Raw genomic sequence first — 20,432 nt, forward strand, 5'->3', positions numbered from 1 at the left:
CTGCAGTTGTTGTGAGACTTAGATTTGGGGGTCTAAGAAAGTTTGGTTTTGCATCTTTTGCTTATGTCTTCTTATACGAGCCTTGCTTTTGGTTAGGAAGGGGAAGTGCTAAGGACTTGTACACTTGCACTGCATCTTTTAGCTAGACTTCCAGGTTCTGGTGTCAAAATAAAAGTTCCAGAGAATTTATTGGAAAGCTAATGTGCTTTACAGGCCAGGCAAAATTTAGTACCAATTGTAGCTTCTTCAAATATGTATTCTTGGTCGTGGGTGGGGAAGAGATGTAAACTTGAGTGGTTTAAAAAGAAAACAAACAAATGAAGTACATTTTAAAAAGATAAATGTTTGGCAAGAAGGTTGTGTTACAAATAATAATTTTGAACAAAAAAAATAAATTGTTACACAGTTTGCAAGGACGTGCTTAAAACTGGTATCAGAACTCCACAGACTTCCCATATGGATATCCCGAGTAATATAGAGCTCAACCAAAGCAGACCCTCTTCCTTGTCTCACCTTAAAGGCAATGGCAGTGGGGAGGGCATGTCAGGCCTGGCATAGGCCACTCAGCGGCTTCACACAGGCAGCCATGGAGTTGATCCAGGTGCCTCATAGCAGTGCTCTGATTTCCATTCCCCTTATTTTTACAGTTAGCACAGTGGTACAGTGCTTTTGGCCTGACAGACAGGTGAGCATCTTCTTTCTGGGACTGAGGCTGGTTCCTGGATCAGTGAAAAAGTTGGTAGTGGTTATATGTTACATTAATAATATGAGCTATTACTCTTAAATTTTCGTATATAGATAAGGATGAATATTATACTGAAATGGATTGTCAATTACTTTGTTGATGTATCAAGCCAATTCAGTGATGTAATAGTTATTGTGTTAATTACTCGATGTCCAAATGGACACCAGTGACAAGCAACATTCCTCAAGTGTCAGTACTCAGACTAGTGCTGTTTATAATCTTTTTTGGCAACATGGACTGTGAATTAGAGTGTACCCTCAGCAAGTTTGCTGATGACACCAAGCTGTGTGGTGTGGTCAACACGTTGGAGGGAAGGGATGCCATCCTGAGGGACCTTGACAAGCTTGAGAAATGGGCCCATGCCCACCTCATGAAGTTCAATAAGGCCAAGTGCAAGGTCTTGCACCTGGGTCAGGGCAATCCCAAACACAAATACAACCTGGGGCCAGAGTGGGCTGTGGACAACCCTGAGGAAAAGGACTGGGGTGTGTTGGTTGATGAGAAGCTCAACATCAGCCCACCACATACACTTGTAGCTCAGAAAGCCAACTGTATCCTGGGCTGCATCAGAAGAAGCGTGGCTAGCACATCAAGGGAAATTATTCTTCCCCTCTACTCCTCTCTTGTGAGACTCCACCTGGAGTACTGTGTCCAGTTCTGGTGTCCATAACATAAGGAGTATGTGGAGCTCTAGGAGTGAGTCCAGAGGAGGGCCATGAAGATGGTCAGAGGGCTGGAGCACGTCTTCTATGAATACAGGCTGAGAGAGTTGGGGCTGTTCAGTCTGGAGAGGAGAAGACTCCTGGAAGACCTTATAGCAGCCTTCCAGTAACTGGAGGGGCTTGCAGGAAAGCTGGGAACAAACTTCTTACAAGGGCGTGTAGCAATAGGACAAGGAGTAGTAGTTGCAAACAAAAAGAGGGTAGATTTAGATTAGATGTTAGGAAGAAATTCTTCACTCTGGGTGGTGAGACACTGGCACAGGTTGCCCAGGGAAGTTGTGGGTACCCCATCCCTGGAAGTATTTAAGGCCAGATTGCATGAGACTTTGAGCAACCTGGTCTAGTGGGAGGTGTCCCTGTCCATGCAAGGGGTTTGGAACTTCCAAAATCCATTCTCTGGTTCTATGATGATTGCTTTAAATACTGTTTCACCTTCCTTAGGACTTCGTATAATGAAACATAAGCATGTTCTGAAATGAGTTATTTAGTTGTTTGGGTTTTGTGTTTGGTGTGGGGGATTTTAGGTGTGTTTTGTTTGGGGGTTGTTTTTTTTTTTTTACATGGTGTAGCTTTGCAGTAATGATGGCTGTAAATCTTTGCATTTTTTTAATCAAAATTGTCTGTAAACAATCAGACTAGAAAATGTTTCCCAGTGGCAGCAGCTTTTCCTGGCCACTTTGGTATCAACATTTGCCATTATCTAGTTGTTAGGCTCAGTGCATTCTTGAATCATTTTCAGGAAAAAAAAGTCCTCCATAGGACTTAGTTATTGGGAGCAGACAAATATTCTTCCTGTACTTTTTTCCTGTAGTGTTTTTTTAATCTTTAACTTTTTTTTTTCTACATGAACAGAAACGTTCTTTTAAGGAATGTATGGCATCATGGGAAGTGGAATACTGGTTGAGTAGTTTTCTTGCTAGTACTTTTTAAGTGGGCTCTGAGTGTGGGTATGCATCTCTTGAGCAGTCCTGGGTATCATGGTTAGCTGTGGATATGTCTGCAATGTGCTCCAGAGCTGTTATTATAACTTATTTAAACAGAGACAAGGTAGTTTAAAACAAATTAATTTGGGTTCCAGTAGCAGGGCTGCTGCAGGGCTAAAGTTTCACTGGCTGAGTATCTAGCCAGAGCTGGTGTTTCTGTGTGCTTCATGTTGCTGTGTTTATGGCTGTGGCTCACCTACAGTAGCTGCTTTAGACAGAGGTCAGCTAAGTTGTTGCATGCTGCAATTGTACCTGGCTTTTCACTGAAAAGTATGTTCCCTCTTTGCTGCATTTTAAATCAGTGAACTTCAATAAAATTGCAGGGGATTAAAGTTGAGAGAGCAGCTCTGTAAGATGTCCATAAAATAGTCAAAAAGTGGGACTTTACTTCACGGGTAGCTGGCATATCACAGCCAGGCAAAGTGCTGCCAATTGGCATCTGTCTCCAGATTTCCCATATTGATAAGAATAAGTCAGAGCTGATAAAAACATTAAATCTAGTCACAACTTGCCCCAGTAAAGGTTCACCATAGCTTCAAGAGACTGACACTGCCATTTTTCTGAGCTGAGGCTGTCAGTTTGATGACAGTTGGGTTTTTCTGCACATTATCTGTTTTACTGGCTTACAAGCAGGCGAGCGGATTGGGCTGAAATTGTCATCTTGCTGAACTTGCTGGATGCTTTACTACAGACCTCAATGCTCCTTCCCCCTGCCCATATGCCATTGAATTAACATGTATTTCAAATGGAGATCAAATCTGTAAACGCTATCAGGGTGGCCTAACTGCTTTAGGTGCTGGGTGTTGGAGGTGATTGATTATGTTGTTACTGGCCTTACTGGAGCTGAGAGGAAGTGGATAGTTTCTAAAATTGCCACTCCCTCCTATTGCTACCTGCTCAGTGCAAAAGACAGAAGCCTCCTTTCAACCATTCTGCTTCATGTTTTAGCCTCTCTCCTGCTGCCAAGAATATTTTTACTCTGCGTCAAGAGAAAATTAATTCATGCCTTCAGGATTTGTACGCTTTGCTCTGTGCTATATGATAGCAACCCAGTGAGATGCACAAGTGGAAACTGCATTAATGATTGATGAAAGCTGAGAGCTGTTTAAATTTTTTTCCTGTTTAATGACTATCAATAATTTAATGCTTTTACTGTATGTTTTAAGAAATAACACCCATATTAGAGGCTTGGGTTTAATAGGCTAAATGATACAAGCTGCAAAAAATAGATTTCTGACCTGAAGTGTATCCTTTTCAATTAAGAATAAGAAAGAAAAAAATGTGAAAGTAGGCTTGTAAGATGGAGGTAGAGCTTGTGAAACAAATGTTTCCTTGTGTCTCCTCCCTACCCGCCCTAACCTTCAGGCTATTGTGTAGAGAGTCAGGTGCCTGCTCTTGCCCTGCAGAGTGGTGACCAAGCTGGGTGGAGAAGGTATCTGTAATCATGTCAGTAGGTGGTCCACTGACAGTGGCATGCAGGAGCTCACGCTGCCACCCTGGCAGGGAGCCTGTGGGAGGATGCTGCTCTCCAGGATATGGCCATGTGCCTAACTTTCTTGTCCCTTGTATTCTAGGTCCCAAGTCTCACAACTGCGCTGCTGTTTTAGCTGGTTTACTAGCATCCCATCACCTTGAGAAAGACTGAGGAGTATGGCTTTTAGAGAAATAATTGCTTCCTTCTAGATCTAGCTTAAAAGAGGGAAATACATGTTTTGAAAAATTACCACCCCTGTGTTACTTGGACAGGGACCAAATTTTTAGTGATGTGCATCTTCCAGTGTGCTTGGGTTTGGTCCACAAGGCTTTGCATATGAACTGTGGTGTATAAAATCTTATGCTAGTTATTGTACCTTTTCTGGTGGCTAAGATAAATGAGGGGTTTTTTTCATGATTGGTGGTTGTTGCATTTAGCCTGGTAAGTAAATGTCATGCATAGGTTGATATGTTTTATTAAGCATGTTATGTAAAGGCATGCATGTGAATACCCCTTCTGTAAACTTAGAATTTCACATGAACAAATTAAGTTTTTGGGAAAAGCTTTTTTCCAGGATCCAGAGAAGGCAGATGAGGAAATACATAAAGGTGTAACACGTAAGCTGCAAAAAATAATTGTGTGAAGACCTTTAAAAAAAAAGGCAAAAAAAAAGTATAATGTAATATGTCTGGCATTCGAATAAAGGTAGTTCAAATTAATAAAAGTTATGCTTCTTGTTTCAGAAATATGTCTCATGTAAGTAAAGTTCAGAGTTATATTTAGATATCAATGGATGGGTACATTCCATGAGTTCACTAAGACCTGGGCAAATCAAAGGAAAATTGATTTAGGACATAGGTGTTTTGGTTCACTCTCACCATGTTTTTATTCTTTGTCTTGCCCTTCTGCAACAAGTTTCTGATAACTTTTTCTTGGCTGTGTATAATAGATACTTGAGAAGAGCTTCCTGTCTTTTCTTTGTGCAGATACAGTTCTAGGAAAATAGTATTTATGTTGGAAGATGTTTGTTTCTTCACAAATATCTCCAGTACAGGTGTTGAAGTGCTTACCCTGATCTCTGTATGCAAACACATATACACTTGCACATGCAGATATGTGCGTGCATATAGGACATAATGCTTTTAATCCATAGTAAACTGAATGAGAAATTGTTACTTTATAGTTTGTTGTTTTGTCACTGTAGGTAAGCACTGTGATAAATGCTTCAGGTCATACTGACTCTGTCCAAGCTGTAGAAATTAGGAAACAGACTGGAGAAGGAACTTGCTGCAGCAGGAGGTGAGGTTTCCTGGCTTCAAAACATGAGGTTCAGAGACCTGCTCTGAGCATTAAGGGAGGCTGCCCAAAATATCCGTGAGATGCCACTGCTATTAGAGACAGAGAGACTACAGACTAATACATTTTAGTAAGGTATGGGAGAGAGACTGGTACTGTTCGAAGAAGCACTTTAACTAGAAGTTGCATAAGAACATATCTGGAAAAAGGTGGTCTTTTCTGTTTCATTATGATGGTTAGGAGTAGGTATTTTTCGTAACTTGCTTGTTTGTTTTTTACCATGAGAAATTGAGATTACATTTTCCCTCAGTAGATATTGATGGAATAGTCATTACATCTCCTAGATCAAGAGGTTGAAAAATAAACAGAAAAAAAATTAAAATATTTTTTTAAGATACAAACTTGACCTAATTCTACTACTGCATGCTGAGTGTGCATGTAATACATCTGAAGAAAAGTAGCTGTTACATGTAGATGTGAAGAACCCTGAAAACACTTTTTTTTTTTTTTTCCTCTGTAAATTCTGTGAGGTGGTGATGATGCACCCTACCTCCTCTTTTAAAACCCTTCTTTGCATTATGTTGTGAACATGGTTTGGGGAGGGGAGACTGTTACATACAGCAGAGCTCTGATCAATTCCTTTCTCTAGTTCTTGATGTAATGGAAATAATAAACATCATAGAGCTTAGGAGATCTTACAGGTTGGGTGTGTGTAATGGAGGTTCCCTTTAGCTAAGAGTTCCTTTCCCCAAAGGGCTGATGGAGGTTCCTGGTAGGGGTCAGAGCAAGTGAGCAGGCTCTTTGCCAGTGCAATATGGACTGGAAGCAAGGAGAGTTAAATTCCCAAAACTCCTTATTTTCTGAACTTAAAGTCTCTGGATCAATTAAATTACAAACCAGATCCTGGCAAGTGTCATGCAGAATCTTTGCATTTAACTGTGAGAAGTGGGTTACATTTTGGTAACATCTGGAAAAAAGTCTGTTATTTTCATTATGCAGCTGGAGGAATAAATCTGGCACTCATCCTTCAGAAAAAAGGATTAATTTTTAGTCAAGATCACATTTCAGAATCCCTGGTCAAGGTCTGAATTATCAGCTCAGGTACTGCCCAGAATCAGCGTGCCAAGCTTGAGATAGAATGAAAAGCTAGCTGTAGCTGGTGGAATCAAGGGTAATTTTTATTAAGCTTGATATAGGAAAGCAATTTGGCTAAATCCACTGCAGAAGTTGACTCACGCACCATCTGAGGTTGTTTGTCTTAACATATGCCTCCTCAGTTATCTAATGTTGATGTCAACAATTTGTTGGGTTTTGATACAGTGTTTCCCAGTTTGCTGTTTGCTTCTTTCCTTTAGTGACTGTATACCCAAAATATTTTGACATTTTTTTAATACAAATTCTCTCTGGTCCTGCCAGAAATTTAGTCAAGTCTTCTGGTATCCTAAGTCATTTTGTGTGGTTTCTCCACTTAGAATTTGACTTTTGGGTAATGCATTACTTTTATATTTTTTTATTGCCTGAGGATTTGGGAACAGAGTAATCTTACTTTCTTTGGGGCAAGTGATGTTGAGTCAAAAAGCTACATCCCTAAGTGGTATTTGTCAGATTTCTGTTTCCTTGAGAACATTGTTAATAAACTTCAGATTTTGCACTTAGCCTTCTTTTTTGCCACCTCTGGGTTTTATGGTTGATTGAAAATATGCTTCCTCCAAATGTTGTACATCTGCTTTAAATTATTTCTCCTAACAGGAAGAGAATGAAAGTGTAAAATGTTAAGCATTTGAAATATAACCAGTATACCAATTCTTAGCAGACTTCACATGACAAATGTGGGGGGTTTCTCTTAGCAGGGAGAAAAATGCTGTCAAAAGCATCATTTTTGTTTAATAATGAAGAAGAGCAAACGATGCATTCGATTTAGGGTTTCAAAACCTAGTATGTGGTTGAAAGGGGGGTATAATTCTATTTTCTTGTATTTTGCAACCCAGTCTGCTGAAGTATTGATTAGCACATTGCCTCGGGATGTACACGTCAGAGCAATTCACTGGGGGTCACTTCTCCCATCCTGATGAGAAGAGCTGTAGTGACATTTCCCTTTTTTTAAAAAGTATAACAATTTGAGTACTCCAGGTGTTGGATTAAGCTGCTTTGTATCAGTTAGTCAAAGAGGGCTGAAATCTGGCAGAAAGCAGAAATAGAGCTGAGGGGTGTAAGACATTGAGAAAGTGGAATTAAACAGCGTGGGAAGGTTGTCCTTTGGGGAACAGGTTGTGAAGGTGGGTTTTTGAGCAGGTATATTTTTGTGGTAGGATCCATTCTTTCACACTGCCAGATTATTGCTAGGGCTCTTTATGGGTGAACGTAACAAGGCAGAAGAGGTTTTGAATCACTGTTCTTGTTCTTTTTCTCCTCAGTGCACATTCTCTGTGTGTCGTCTTCTGTGATCTTTATTTAGTTTTTCATTGTTTGTTTATGCTGCCACTGTTACTTCATGAATTCTTTAAACCATTGCCTGTCTAGAGGGGAATCTGGACAGAATTATTCTTGGAACTTTAAGTCTTGCTGACAGAAGGAGAGAAGGAGAGAGCTTTTGCCCCTAGAGAAATGCAGGAAGCGTGGCCACTTAGAATTGGACAGACATAGTCAGCTTTGAGGGAGATTCTGTGATGGAAGTGCTGTGTTTCCTGTCTGTTGGAGCCCCTTGTAGAAAATCCGTTTCAGGAGAGTAGGGTTTTTATGTAGTTGCATACTGTGTGAGGAGATGGGATAATAAATCTTCAAGGATGAGGTGTGTGGGAAAATGTAGCAAAGAGATTTTTTCCTTACTTTAAGAACTTGCATTCATATTTTTCCATGGGACAGAAAAGAGTAGAGTTTTCTGTATGAATAAGCCAGCAAAATCTGATGGAGAACAGACTGGGCATATTTCCCTTTGCTCATTCCCCATGGAAAACCTTGAGTGCCATTTCCTCAAATATGTTAATATCTTGCATGCACCCTTTAAAATAATTTTCCACTTGATTTTCCTGCCTTTCATCAGGGGCAGTTACTAGAGGTAGGGAGGGGTCCATTAAATTTGGGTGTCTGTAAGTCTTTCTAAATTCATGTTAGGAGCAGGGCAGAGAGAGAGAGATATGGTCTGAAGTGAGGGACTATGGGTTTATGGGAGTGAATCTGGTTTTCTAAATGGTATCTCTAGTCACAAAAAGGTGTTTTGGTTCTCTTTCCCTTCATTCTGATACTTAATATTTTTTCTCTTACTGTTACTGAAAGATTCAGTATAAACTGAACAGGTTGTCTAAAGAAAATATATTGTCCTAAGAAAAATAATAGTTGTCTTATAATGAAATAGAAGTTATGATTATTTGCATATAGCTCATAATTCTAGGTATGGTCCTTGCAAGGAAGAGCACATAAGTACTTAAATGTCAGTATATACCTGTATGTTCAGTGTGCATGTTGGAATTTGCCTTATGCCAACTATTTTGATAGTAAATGTGGTTCATTTGAATTTTTACAGAAGTGGGTGTGAGCTTTAGTGAAGAATATTTACCTAATAGAATGAATGCTGAAGAATATTTTTTAATGGGGCTTCATCCCATTCTAGTGTAGGACCTTATCCCGTTCTGGTGTGAATCTGCCATTTTTTTTTCTTAGTAATAGGTGACTTGACCTTTGTATTCCATATTTAGACAGGATGATGGTAGAAGGAGTAAATATACAACAGCTGAAGTTGATGTTTTGGAACTGTAGGAAAGGCAGAGCAGGTTTTCCATGGAGTTGCTTTAATCTTTAGCCTCTTCAAAAAACATGAAAGCTAATAGTTGTTTCTCTTCTTTTTTCTTTTTTCCTTATTTTTTCTTTGTTTTCTTTTTTCGTATTTTTTTCTTTATTTTATATTTGCTTTTCAGTCTTCTCTTCTCTTCTCTTCTCTTCTCTTCTCTTCTCTTCTCTTCTCTTCTCTTCTCTTCTCTTCTCTTCTCTTCTCTTCTCTTCTCTTCTCTTCTCTTCTCTTCTCTTCTCTTCTCTTCTCTTCTCTTCTCTTCTCTTCTCTTCTCTTCTCTTCTCTTCTCTTCTCTTCTCTTCTCTTCTCTTCTCTTCTCTTCTCTTCTCTTCTCTTCTCTTCTCTTCTCTTCTCTTCTCTTCTCTTCTCTTCTCTTCTCTTCTCTTCTCTTCTCTTCTCCTTTCTTCCCCCTACATGTAGCAATTACTGTTGTGCTGAGGAAGAAAACGGCTTCCTACCTTTTTTTTCCCCCTCCCCATCCCCCCTCCTTTCTTCTTGCCTGAATTAGAAGCTCCAGGAATGTGCTAATTGGTGGCGGGCTCTTCAGAAAGGTAAGAGGTAATTGTTATCTGCGTTTCAAGGTGTCTTTCCTGCTCAGCTCCTTCTGGAAAGGAGGGTGATATTAGAAGAAGCATGTCTACATAGAGCTTAGACAAGTCTTCTGGCTTATATGGATTAAAGACAGAAGCTTTACATGCTTCCTCTTCTGTGTGCAGGATACAGTCACTTGGGAGAAAATAGAAGATTGTATATTTTAAATGCTTGCAGAGAAAAAGATTATGTAACTGTTGGATTGGAGACTGCTTAACAAAACCTTTGTCTGAATATCAGTTTACACAAAAAGACAATGACTGAGATCTGGAGAAGCCAAGCTGAAGGATTGTACTTCAAAAAGTGCTTCTTTTTGTTATTATGATACATGTATGACTAATTGTTTAGTTGTTTGTTTTTTAAACCTGAATGTCTTCTCTGCAGTTCTTCATGGTTTCATGGCTGGTTGTACCACTGACAGATAAGATAGGAACCATGTGGAAGCCCAGCTCTAGCTCTGAATGGTGTTTTGTGAAGAGTTGGAGACAAATGTCAATTCTTCACCTCTCTAGACTCAGTTTTGTGTGGAAGTGCAAAATGTGGTGGGTGAGAGTTCAAATGCAGTGCCTTTTTTGTAATGCTTCTAAGCAATTACATTTTGTTGTTATCTGGTGATGTGATCCACATGCAATCCATGTCTGTCTTTCCACTTCAAGACATTCAATTTATGTGTCATGATACACAAAGTACAAAAATTGGTGCTGTTATTCATAGAACATCCTGAGCTGCATGAGTAGACTCAAGACAATTTCTAGACAAATTACATATATATTTTAGTACCAAAACTCAGTGTTTAGATTTGTATTTTTTTAGGAACTGGCTCAAGTGCTTTGAGATGTCATTTCCCATTCTAGCTTTGTGATAGATATTAATGCTCCTTGTAGTGGAGGCAGTATGTTCTGTCTAGACTTCAGCCATTCCAGTTCACAGTTGATGTTTTAACTTAAACCAGCTCTCAGAAGGGGTTTATGCTAACTTGCTTAGGCTCTAAACTGGAGAGTCCAATGCATGCTATAAATTTTTCTGCCAGATTTGCTCTGTAGTTCTAACCTTTGTGAAGGGTTTGGGAGGACAGTGTGGTGCAATAATGTCTTAAATTGCCCCAGTGAGATTTGTCAGAGTTCATTTGTCAGACCCCTCAGACTGACTAAGTACACTAACTTATCAAGCATAAGCTGCAGACAGGTAATATGCCTTGGGATGTTCTCTTTTCATTCTCCATATAATTCTTGATGGTGCAGAGGCAAGCTAGGTCTTTATTGCACGGCTGCTACCAGCTGCCTGGCTACCTTCTGCAGTAAAGCTAATGATCTAATGGGCAAATGTTTCTTGGAGACCTTCAGCTGAAGTAGAGACAAGGAGAAACATACACACCAGCTAGAGGGTTCTCAAGGCATTCGCAATTTCCCCAGGGCTCCTGTGTAATTACCTGTCTATTGCTTTGTCTCCTATCTTTTAATGCAGAAGGAGTGTCAGACTCCAGGCTCCTAATCTTTGTTACTGTGGAAAGGCTGTTTACACTCCCCTTCTTGCACTTCAAAAATGGAATCGCTGGTCCCCAGCTGGTTCCCTGAATCTAACATAAAAATGGATGATAGCTTTTCTGTTTGGTGCCAGACTAAATAATGCAGCTGCCTGTGCTGTTGCAGGCAGGCATTGCCTCTGCCACTGACGCTACAGCATGCTGAGAGCAGGAGCCTGCAGAAGCTGCCTTGTGGCCTCTGAACACATTTTCTCTCAGACAAGTGAAGGCTCCATAGAATTCCTTTGAAACGCAGAATTTTGGGGCACACTGAGATGTAGGAAGCTTGGCTAAACTGCAGGTGTGGATAAAAGCAGCTATTAAGACTCAGCTCCAGATGAGTTTTTGTAGTTTGTGAATGCCTTCAAGCTCCCTGGGTTGGGGGCTGAGGGAAGCAGAAGCTTTGCAAGCTGTTTTGCGGGATCATGGACATCAGGTGTCATTATTTCCTCCCTCCCATCACTCTTACGCAGTGATGTGCAGCAGAGACAAGTGGCTCTTCTCAATTCATAGGGTCAACTGAGAGGCTGTGCGCAGCCTGCTGCCGTTTCTCTCTGGCTGGATGCATTTGTTTGTCCCTCTTGCACAGCGCTGGAAACTTGGAGGGGATTCCCTGCCTGCTACTCCCCTCCTCCTTTCTCTGCATGTGGTTCCTGTGTTGCAACATGTCAGATGGAGTCCCTCTGAAGCCGTGGTTTGGGAACTGTTCCAGCACAAACACCTTGTCTCTGTACACTCCTTTCTGTCCTCTCAAGGAGAGGGAAACTGTCCATATGTTGAACAGGGTTCTTTTCCAGCTGCTCTAGCAACTTCCCAACCAAGAAACGTACATTGCTAAACTTCTTCATGATGCCTTTGTAAAACATGCTTTAACAGTCTGCAAATGTATGTATTTAAGCAACAGAATCAGAATTATCAAATGCAGTCATGCCAGCTCTATTCCTTGGAGTGAAAAACTCTGGGAAGAGAGGCTGGATGTGATAGTGAAATTTGAGTACCAAAGCAAAAGGAAGTTCTTGCCCATATGCTGGACCTAGAGCAGTTTTAGGAAAGGTGGAGAATGGGGAAGCATATAGCCCGTCCTTGACTTGAAATGTTGAAGGGGGATAGAAATGAGGCAAGAGGCAGGGCAGGGAGAAGACAGCAAATGAACAGGCTGGCTAGTGGCCCACAGTTTGCTGTGTTTTGTGTACTGCCTTTTGTGCTTTCCTCCCCCATTTCCTCTAACGAAATTTGGGCAAAGATAATTTTCAACATTTTATTAATTCAAAAAACCATTCCTCCATTCAGATTGTTTCAGAAGTTGTGTTTCTTAACATTGCATCTAGAATGATGATTTTGTACTGATTTTTTAAAAACTTTTTTTTTCTCTCATTAATTCCCCCTTCTTTCCTTTCTCACTTGTATCAACCCGAACCACCTCCAAAGGAAAGGTGATACTGCTGCTAGCTAACCTTTTAGGTGGGAGACACTGTGTATGTTGAGCAGCACACATGTAATAACTTACTTGTCAGGGGAGGCTTACCCTTTTTGTTTGTTTCTTTTTTTTTGTATATAAATCCAGTTCATAGCTCTTGAACCTTTGTGGAGTGTTTCAACAAGGTGTTTGTTTCAAGTCTCAGATTTTATTTTTTTTCCCCAAAAATCCTTTGGGATAAGCTTGGGGTTAGGATTTTTCATTCAGTGACTATTCAGTAAAATGAAGTGTCTGTCAAAGCTATCTTGAACCTTATGAGAGGATGGCAGGTTCTTCCAGAGTCCTCAATTTGCAAAACCTTAACTGTCTACCAGTTTAAATCAGGACTTTACCACTGCTTAAGGCCTTTAAGTACTTAATTCATTTTGTTAACTGTGAGTCTCTGCTCTTGTTTTTTTAATGAAACCTTTCATATTTTTCTGATTTTCATTTAATGAAGGTTACAGGCTTTAATTTTTTTTTAATTCTGATATGGAGAAGATTTAAATCTCAAATATATTCTTGGAGAAGAAAAACAATTTCCATCCCAGCAGTGCCTTTTCAGATCATATGTTTAGAATCCGTTTACTCTCTGGTATGTAAAAAAAAAAAAAAAAGTAGTAAGCCAGATGCTTATTTTGTACCTCCAGAAAAGATGGGTTTTTTGGTTTTCAACACAGGGGAAGTGGAGAGGTCAAAGTTGAAATTCACTTGCTCTTAAGTCACTCTTTTAACATACAAGGTCTAAGAAATATTAGGAAGCAGAGTAAAAATCTGGCATATCAAGACACAAGAAGCTAGTTTAAAATATTAGTAGGAGCTGTGATTTTGAATTTTCTTATCCTTTCGGTTGTCTGGGTCAGCTCTTTTTTGAGAGCTAACTTCACCAAAGCCATGAAGTAAGTGAATAAGGCTGTGGGGAGAGGTGGTGAAAAGACTGCAAGGGGTTGAGTCAGGGCATCTGAATCTCTATGGAGGGCTTGAAGGAATTGTCTTCCCCATGCAGCTTAGCTGTGGCAATGGCCATTTTTTGTTTCTGGTTAAAAGTTCTTTAGTGTTTCTCTTGTCTTTCCTCCAGTTTCAGCTGTGGCCTGCCAGCATCAGTTGTTTTTAATGCAGTGGAGTCTTTGGTACTCCTTGTGGTTCCCATGTTTGAGGTATACAGATCTGTTTCTCAATATAAAACCTAATTTGCTTATTTAGGGATAAGTCCTACATGGAGTGGTGTGTTCCCTTGTGCTGGAGTCTCCCCTCTCTGCACTCTAACACCCCGATGAACTGTTCTTTGCATCCATCACTGCTGCGTTATTCTGGAGGCTAGATGTCTGCCCGCCTTTGGAGTGTAAGCAATTCCCTGTACGTTGAGATGGCTTCTTAGGCTCCTCATGCTAGGAGGAGCTCTGGCTTGATTGACTTGCAGTGGCTGCTGGGGAGCAGGCAGGGTGCAAAATGACAGTCTACAGGAAGGAGTTTTTGGAAAGAGCCTGTGGTGCTAAACCATAATTAGTGGCTGAGAGGAACAAAGTGCAACAGAAGTATTTTGCTTTTGATTATATTATCTGCTAGTCCCTCAAAGAAAGCTGGAAGACCTACATCTTCAGCTATGCAAAGATGTTTGTGAATTCCTTATGTATTTTAAAAATTTGCCCATTGAAAAAAATAACAAAAGAAACCAGCAGAATTTTTCTTCCCTAAAATAAGTATATAAAAGTATGAAGCAAAATAATTAATTGATGTTTCAAACCTATGTTTCCCAGGTATTTTGGTCTCTTTTCTGCTGTATCTGGTATTCACATGGTTAAGGACTAGAAAATGTGGTGCTGCCTGGGGCGTTTGGAGGACTGGGTGCTTACTTACATGCCAGGACCATTCATCCTTCTTCATCCCTTTAGGGTTTATCTCATGGGAAGGCTCCTGTTCAATTAGCCCGAGCATTATAGTAGAGAGCTATGCTAACATCTTGTCAGCTGCAGGACAGAACATATTTGATCCTGAAGGAAGCCTTGTGTTAAAAAGAAATGCTGTCTAGAAAATTCTGTGCAGATTTGAACTGGCTGGGTAAATTTATACTGGGAAGTGCTTTGTAACACGTGGTCTGAAACATTTTTTTATCCAGCGCTGATGGCCTTAAAAGCCAGATGAAGTGCATCAGTGACTCATGGTCACTTACTGCCCTGCTGTGTGATTTAAACCAGATCTTCCTTTGGTGCCTTCCCCCTTGTCTGGCTGGACTGTGAATTTCAGGCTTGTGCTTAGACTTAGCGGTTCATAACCTAAACATGCTCTTCTCTTGAAAGAGAGGTCTTGAATTGCCTGCAATGTAAATACAAACTTTCCAGCTGTTTTGGTAATATTCTAACCTGTGGTTTACCCTGATGGAACAGGAATTTAGACCTAAATGTTAAGGTGACCCAGAACTTTTATTTCTGTTTCCCCTGAAGTTATTCTCCCCCACTCCTCACTAAAACTATGAATTTATTACAAATTTAGGCCTAATAATCCTTGGTTTCTCTGTTGGCATTGTTACAAAAGAATGGATACTTAACCTGGCAAGGGAGAAAAGGGAAGGTGGGTGTGTTGGGGTTTTTTTGTTTGTTTTTTACTTCCCAAACACCCTTGGGTATTTGTGATGTTCATAAAATCAGTTGAATAGAGATGAAAATTTGGTATATGAAGGGAAACACTGACAGCAAAATGAGCAGCTAAAAGATGGTAACTAAAGATTTTTGCTGTTAGAAATTGAGATTTTGGTGGTAGTGTGCAAGTGTGAAATCTGTAGGCATATACTGTAGCAGAAGCTGTCTTTATTCATATACAGCACATGGTATCTGGCTTAGGAAAAAGTTCTTTGCTCTCAAAGAAAGCCAGGTTTTTGGGACTGGCTGCTGTTCGTGCTCCATATTTAAAGTTGTTTTATTCTGGAAAGACAAATGGGCTGTATATATTATTATATTAAAATAATAATTTTTCCCCTGTTACCAGCAACCCAGTGTATTTCCCTGGCTCATTCTTCTTTCCATGCTATTTCTTTCCAAGCTTGTGACTGTAATTACAGCGAGAAGCAGATTATATCCATCTGTATATTCCAGCAGGGAAATTGAGCCTTGGATGAGTTTTTGGACTGTGGGAAGTTTCCTTCCTCACCTCTCTCTACAAAACGATTTCTGGTATGCACGAAAGGTACTGGGCATACCAAGGTAAATGGTATAGAGATAAGGGAGAGTAGAAGGAAAATGATGGAAGTATGAAGTGGTGATTCACCAGTGTCACATTAATAGAATCCTCAAATCAAGTGCTCATTCATTCTAACCAGAGATTAATCAGAATGAGTAGATAAAATGATAACTTGCTTTTAATGAAGTGAAGCAGCTTTATTAGCAGTAAGCAAAATGCAAAATATTTGGTCGCTGGCACTTGTAGTTTTCATGGGGACTGTGGCTTGCCACCAGCCTTGGAGTCTGTTAGCCTTTTCTTGCTGCACTCTGCAGGCTGCACTCGCTTTCAGCATGTGGCCAATTCAGAATGCAGGGATGGAATCAAATCAGAAGCCTGTATAATGTTTTAAAAACTGAAGATGAAATGTTCCTTACAAATCTTTCTCTATACCAGAGACTAGCATTTGCCAACTTCTGTACTTCAGATGCTATTATTTTTCTTTGGAGATAGCAGGCTTTATGCATACACAGCAAGCAAGCAGATAAAAACACTGTGTGGATTTACGAGAGAGTGACACGGTTTGAAAGGCAGCAATATGATATTGCCTGGTAAATGCAAACACAGTCTGAAATCAATCAGTAACTATCTACCGGTTTGCAATTTAGGAACAGAAATGCACCAGGGAGGTGATACTTCTGTATGTGTTTAGGTGGAGGGCCAAAGCCAGCGAGTCACTGGTTATTTAACTGAAGCAGACTTTTGCTTACCCTTGTTTAAATTCTCTTCTGGTCTCAGCAGTGCATCTGTGCTGTTGTGTTCACTGATGTCTCTCTTGAAAAACTGTAGAAGCCATCAGACGTGCTACGATATGCACGACAATGCAGGACTATAATAGGAAATACCTAAAAAGTAAATGAAGTGAATGACAAAGAGAGTACACATGTATAAAGAGGGAAGCTTTGTGTGGTGATGAAATACTTTACTCTGGACTAAATTACGTTAGTGTAAACGTCCACGCTTAGGCTTGAAATTGACTTCACTTATGGCTACGTATAACGTTCCTTTTTGAAGCAGACTCAAATTAGCTGTTTGTTCATAAAAGTCACCTCACAGCAAATTCCTTACATTATTTGAGAAAACGATGCTGGCAAGTACATTGTCTTCTCCCCCCCCGCCGACCCCCCCAAGCTTTTCCTTAAAAGACTGCACTTCCCACCGCCATTCAAGTGTAAATCCCTTTGCAACAAAGCAGCTCTGCTGGTTCTAGAGTATAAGTAATCTCCCATGCTTCAGTTGAACGGTTGAATCCCTGAAACGGAGAATGCTGCTACACAGGGAAACTCTCAAAAAGCTGGTGAGACTGGCAGGGAGAAAAGCTGTTGAGATCCTTGAATGCACACTGGAATTTTTTATTTATTTTTTTTTTTACCATAAAATGACCTAGAGATGAGCTTGACAAAGGGAAAGCTGCTGTTCAGATGAGGATGCAATCACCAGCTCTAGGAGTTGGATTCTACTTGCTGTCCCTCTTGGGAGCACAGCATGCTGCTCTACTTGCCAGCAATGTATGTGGTGCCAATATTTTGTCTACAGTGTGCATTGAGTCCCTTTTAGTTTTCCTGTTTGGATTTTTCTTTCTAACAACTTTGTATTGCGAGTCTCAAAGCTTCAGAATTGTAACTTCTGGGTATGTAAAATAGAGTATGAAATGTTGAAACTTGTTTTGTCTACTGAAAGGATGAGGTTAATCTAGCACCTTATAAAAACCTGGTAAATATTTGACTGGCTACTCGGCAACAGCTGATCTGGTTGAGTTAATACTTAACGTAAGAGCAGTCCTAAAGTGCGAGAGTTAGGTGATGGGCTGATGATCTCAGTGTGATCAGTAGTTCCCTGTGAAGACATCTATGTTACCTGCTCCTCCTCCCCCAGGATGGCCATCCCCGCAGATCTGCAGGCTGGAGGAGGTGCGAGATAGCTGTGTCTCCTTCAGGCAGAGTCAGCCGTTTGGGTTGTCCCTCCTGTTTTTCCGCATTGATGCTTTTGCTGATGTAGCAATGGTGTGGCCATATCTGAAGTGGGTATGAGCATCTGAGACTCTACAGCCACTTCTGGATTTGGAAGAAGGTTTTTATGCATATAAAAATGGCACTTGTTAGTAACCGTTCACTGGGGAGGAGCAGCCTAAAGATCAGCAACAAATCTGGACCTGAGCATGTTAGAAATGTAGGAAATAGTAGGTTCTTATACCTGTCATACTTGGATGATTTAAAAATAGCCCCTTCTTGGATTGTATTGCTGCAGTGTTCTGAATGAAATGCTTTCTAGCGTTAGAAATTTAGCACAAAGATTACACAGGAAAATGTTTGCAGCTTTATGAACAAGTTGAATGAAAATGTCTTCCTTTGTTCTGTGTGAACTAGTAGGTGCAAGGCAGCTTTTCCTTTTCTGATGTAAAGATTGCTCACTCATTGTACCACCTGAGTCATTCCAAGTGGCAAGAGCCTTACATATCAGTGCGCATGGGAGAAGCTCCTTTCAGAGAATCTCAGTATCATATTAGAGCCAAAGTATAATTTAAAAATACTTTTTTTTTTTAACTACCTACTAATTGTTTAGGTGTAATGATTGTGCCATGTAATACTTGTCTCCAGTACTGCTGTTGGTTGAGGATCCCAGCAATCTTTTAGTCTTGCAGGCAAGCATAGCATAACCAAGTAATTGCATAAAGAAATAGCACTGCTCCACAAGATGGAAGTGAACAAAACTTTGATTATTGAAAATTAACTTGTTACATGGCATTAAAAAATTACAGCACTTCCTGTAGCTGTGAACTTTTTAACTGTTGCCTAAAAAAAATTCTACATTTCTGGCGATAATTTATTAGGGGCTATACTTAAAATATTTACCTAGTCTAGATAGCTGTGAGGGCTTGAAAAACACCCATAGCGGATTTCCAGAGGAACTGCTTGCCAGTATTGGCATTGGTAAATGAAGAAAGGAAAAAGAAAAAGCCTCATAGATGAGAGAAGAAAGCATGTAGCTGTCTCCAAAGCAGATGATTGTTGTATCTGAATGGTGTAATTGAGAGTGATGGTAACTAGTCATGTGACACACTGATGTTCTTTTGGTTACTGCTTGAATTTTTTTTGGCTTCTGGGTTCCCTGAGTGTCTCACTCTAGGCCTTGCATAGAACACTATGGATCTGTGGTTAGGTCTCATATTTAAGTTGTTTGATACAGACTTACACAAGTTCCCAAATTCTTGGTTGAAAAGAAATGCAGATAGTTGCGTATGGTGCTTGCAATTTTGATTAATATTTTCCCCTTAGTATAAGAGATGTCAAAAAGGGTATTTCCTTTCAGGCATCACTAGTTCCCACACACTAAGTGCACCGTAATTAAGTGTAGCTACTTTATACCTTATCTCAATAGCTTCGTAGCAAACATCTTTTCATTATTTGTGAAATTATTTTAATTTGAGTTAGTATGACACTTGCTGTATAGCAGATGTCCAAGAAGTAGGTCTTTGCCTATGATTAGTACTTCAGATATAAACTGAATACTAAACAAGTGCTACTGGAACAATAGTGATGATGTGATTGAGAGCAGCCCTGTGAAAAGAGAATTGGGGGTATCAGTGCACAGGAAGTTGGACATGAGCAAGCAGTGTGCACTCACAGTCCAGAGGGCCAGTCTTATCCTGGGCTGTATCAAAAGAAGCATGGTCAGCAGGTCAAGGGAGGTGATTCTCTCCCTCTACTACCCTGTTGAAAGACCCCACCTAGAGTACTGTGTCTAGCTCTGGAACCCTGAACACAAAAGGGACACAGATGTGTTGGAGCAAGCCCAGAGAAGGGCTGAAGCCCTCATTTATGAAGACAGGCTGAGAGAGTTGGAGTTCATCAGCCTGGAGAGGAGAAGGCTCTTGGGAGGTCTTATAGTGACCTTCCAGTACCTGGAGGGGCCAACAGGAAAGTTATGGAGGAACTGTTTACAAGGGCTTGTAGTGATAGGACAAGGGGCAATGGCCTTGAACTCGAGCAGGATAGATTTAGATGAGACATTAGGAAGAAGTTTTTTAGTATGAGGGTAGTGAAGCACTGGAACTCCAGAGATGTGGTGGAGGCCTCATCCCTGGAGACATTCAAGGTCAGGCTTGATGGGGCTCTGAGCAACTTGATGTAGTTAAAAAAGGTCCCTGTGCGCTGCAGGGAGGGCTGGACTAGGTGACCTTGAAAGGTCCCTTCCAACACCACACATTCCATGATTTAATGATATGCAGCTGAGTTTGGTGGGTCATCTTGATTTTTGAAAGTATTTCTCACATACAATGTGTATGCTTTTGGTAAGGTTTTTTTATGACCTGAGAAGTTACTCTATATACCCCTTTATAGAGAGTTTGGGACCCATTTGTAGAGAGTTTTAGTCTCCATCTTCTCATCAGTAGACAAAATGTCTCAGAAGAAAATGAGTGTTCAAGAAGGTGCTTCTGTTGGAAAAAGTCTGCTCCACCTTGCATCCTACGAAGAAGGTTTGCCTTCAAATTAGGTGTTTTGTCCTGATGCTATGCTACGTGTGATCAGAGCAGCTGAAGCATAATTGCAGCATCACCACCTTATTAGATCTGCCAGTGGGCAGAAACCTTTGCGGGCACTGAGCTAGGCCCCAGCTTTTAGCTGTTAGTTTAGGTTCTTTTATAG

The 20,432-nt window shown here is 40.4% G+C and overlaps 1 protein-coding gene across 6 annotated transcripts in view; it reads left to right on the forward strand.

Annotated features, from left to right (window-relative positions):
- ZMIZ1 (zinc finger MIZ-type containing 1) overlaps positions 1 to 20,432 on the forward strand; it is a 345,681-nt gene that overhangs the window by 41,714 nt on the left and 283,535 nt on the right. For 4 of the 6 annotated variants that reach the window (XM_051617534.1, XM_051617533.1, XM_051617532.1 and 1 more), the window contains exon 1: positions 9,072 to 9,555. The exons of 1 other annotated variant lie outside the window; for it this stretch is intronic. The gene's annotated coding sequence lies outside the window, so the exon portion shown is untranslated. Of the gene's footprint in view, positions 1 to 9,071; positions 9,556 to 20,432 lie in introns of those variants that run through there. One more of the 6 variants, XM_051617531.1, reaches the window with a different exon arrangement.

This window comes from Apus apus, chromosome 4 (assembly GCF_020740795.1).
Source record: "Apus apus isolate bApuApu2 chromosome 4, bApuApu2.pri.cur, whole genome shotgun sequence".
Lineage (NCBI taxonomy): Eukaryota > Metazoa > Chordata > Aves > Apodiformes > Apodidae > Apus > Apus apus.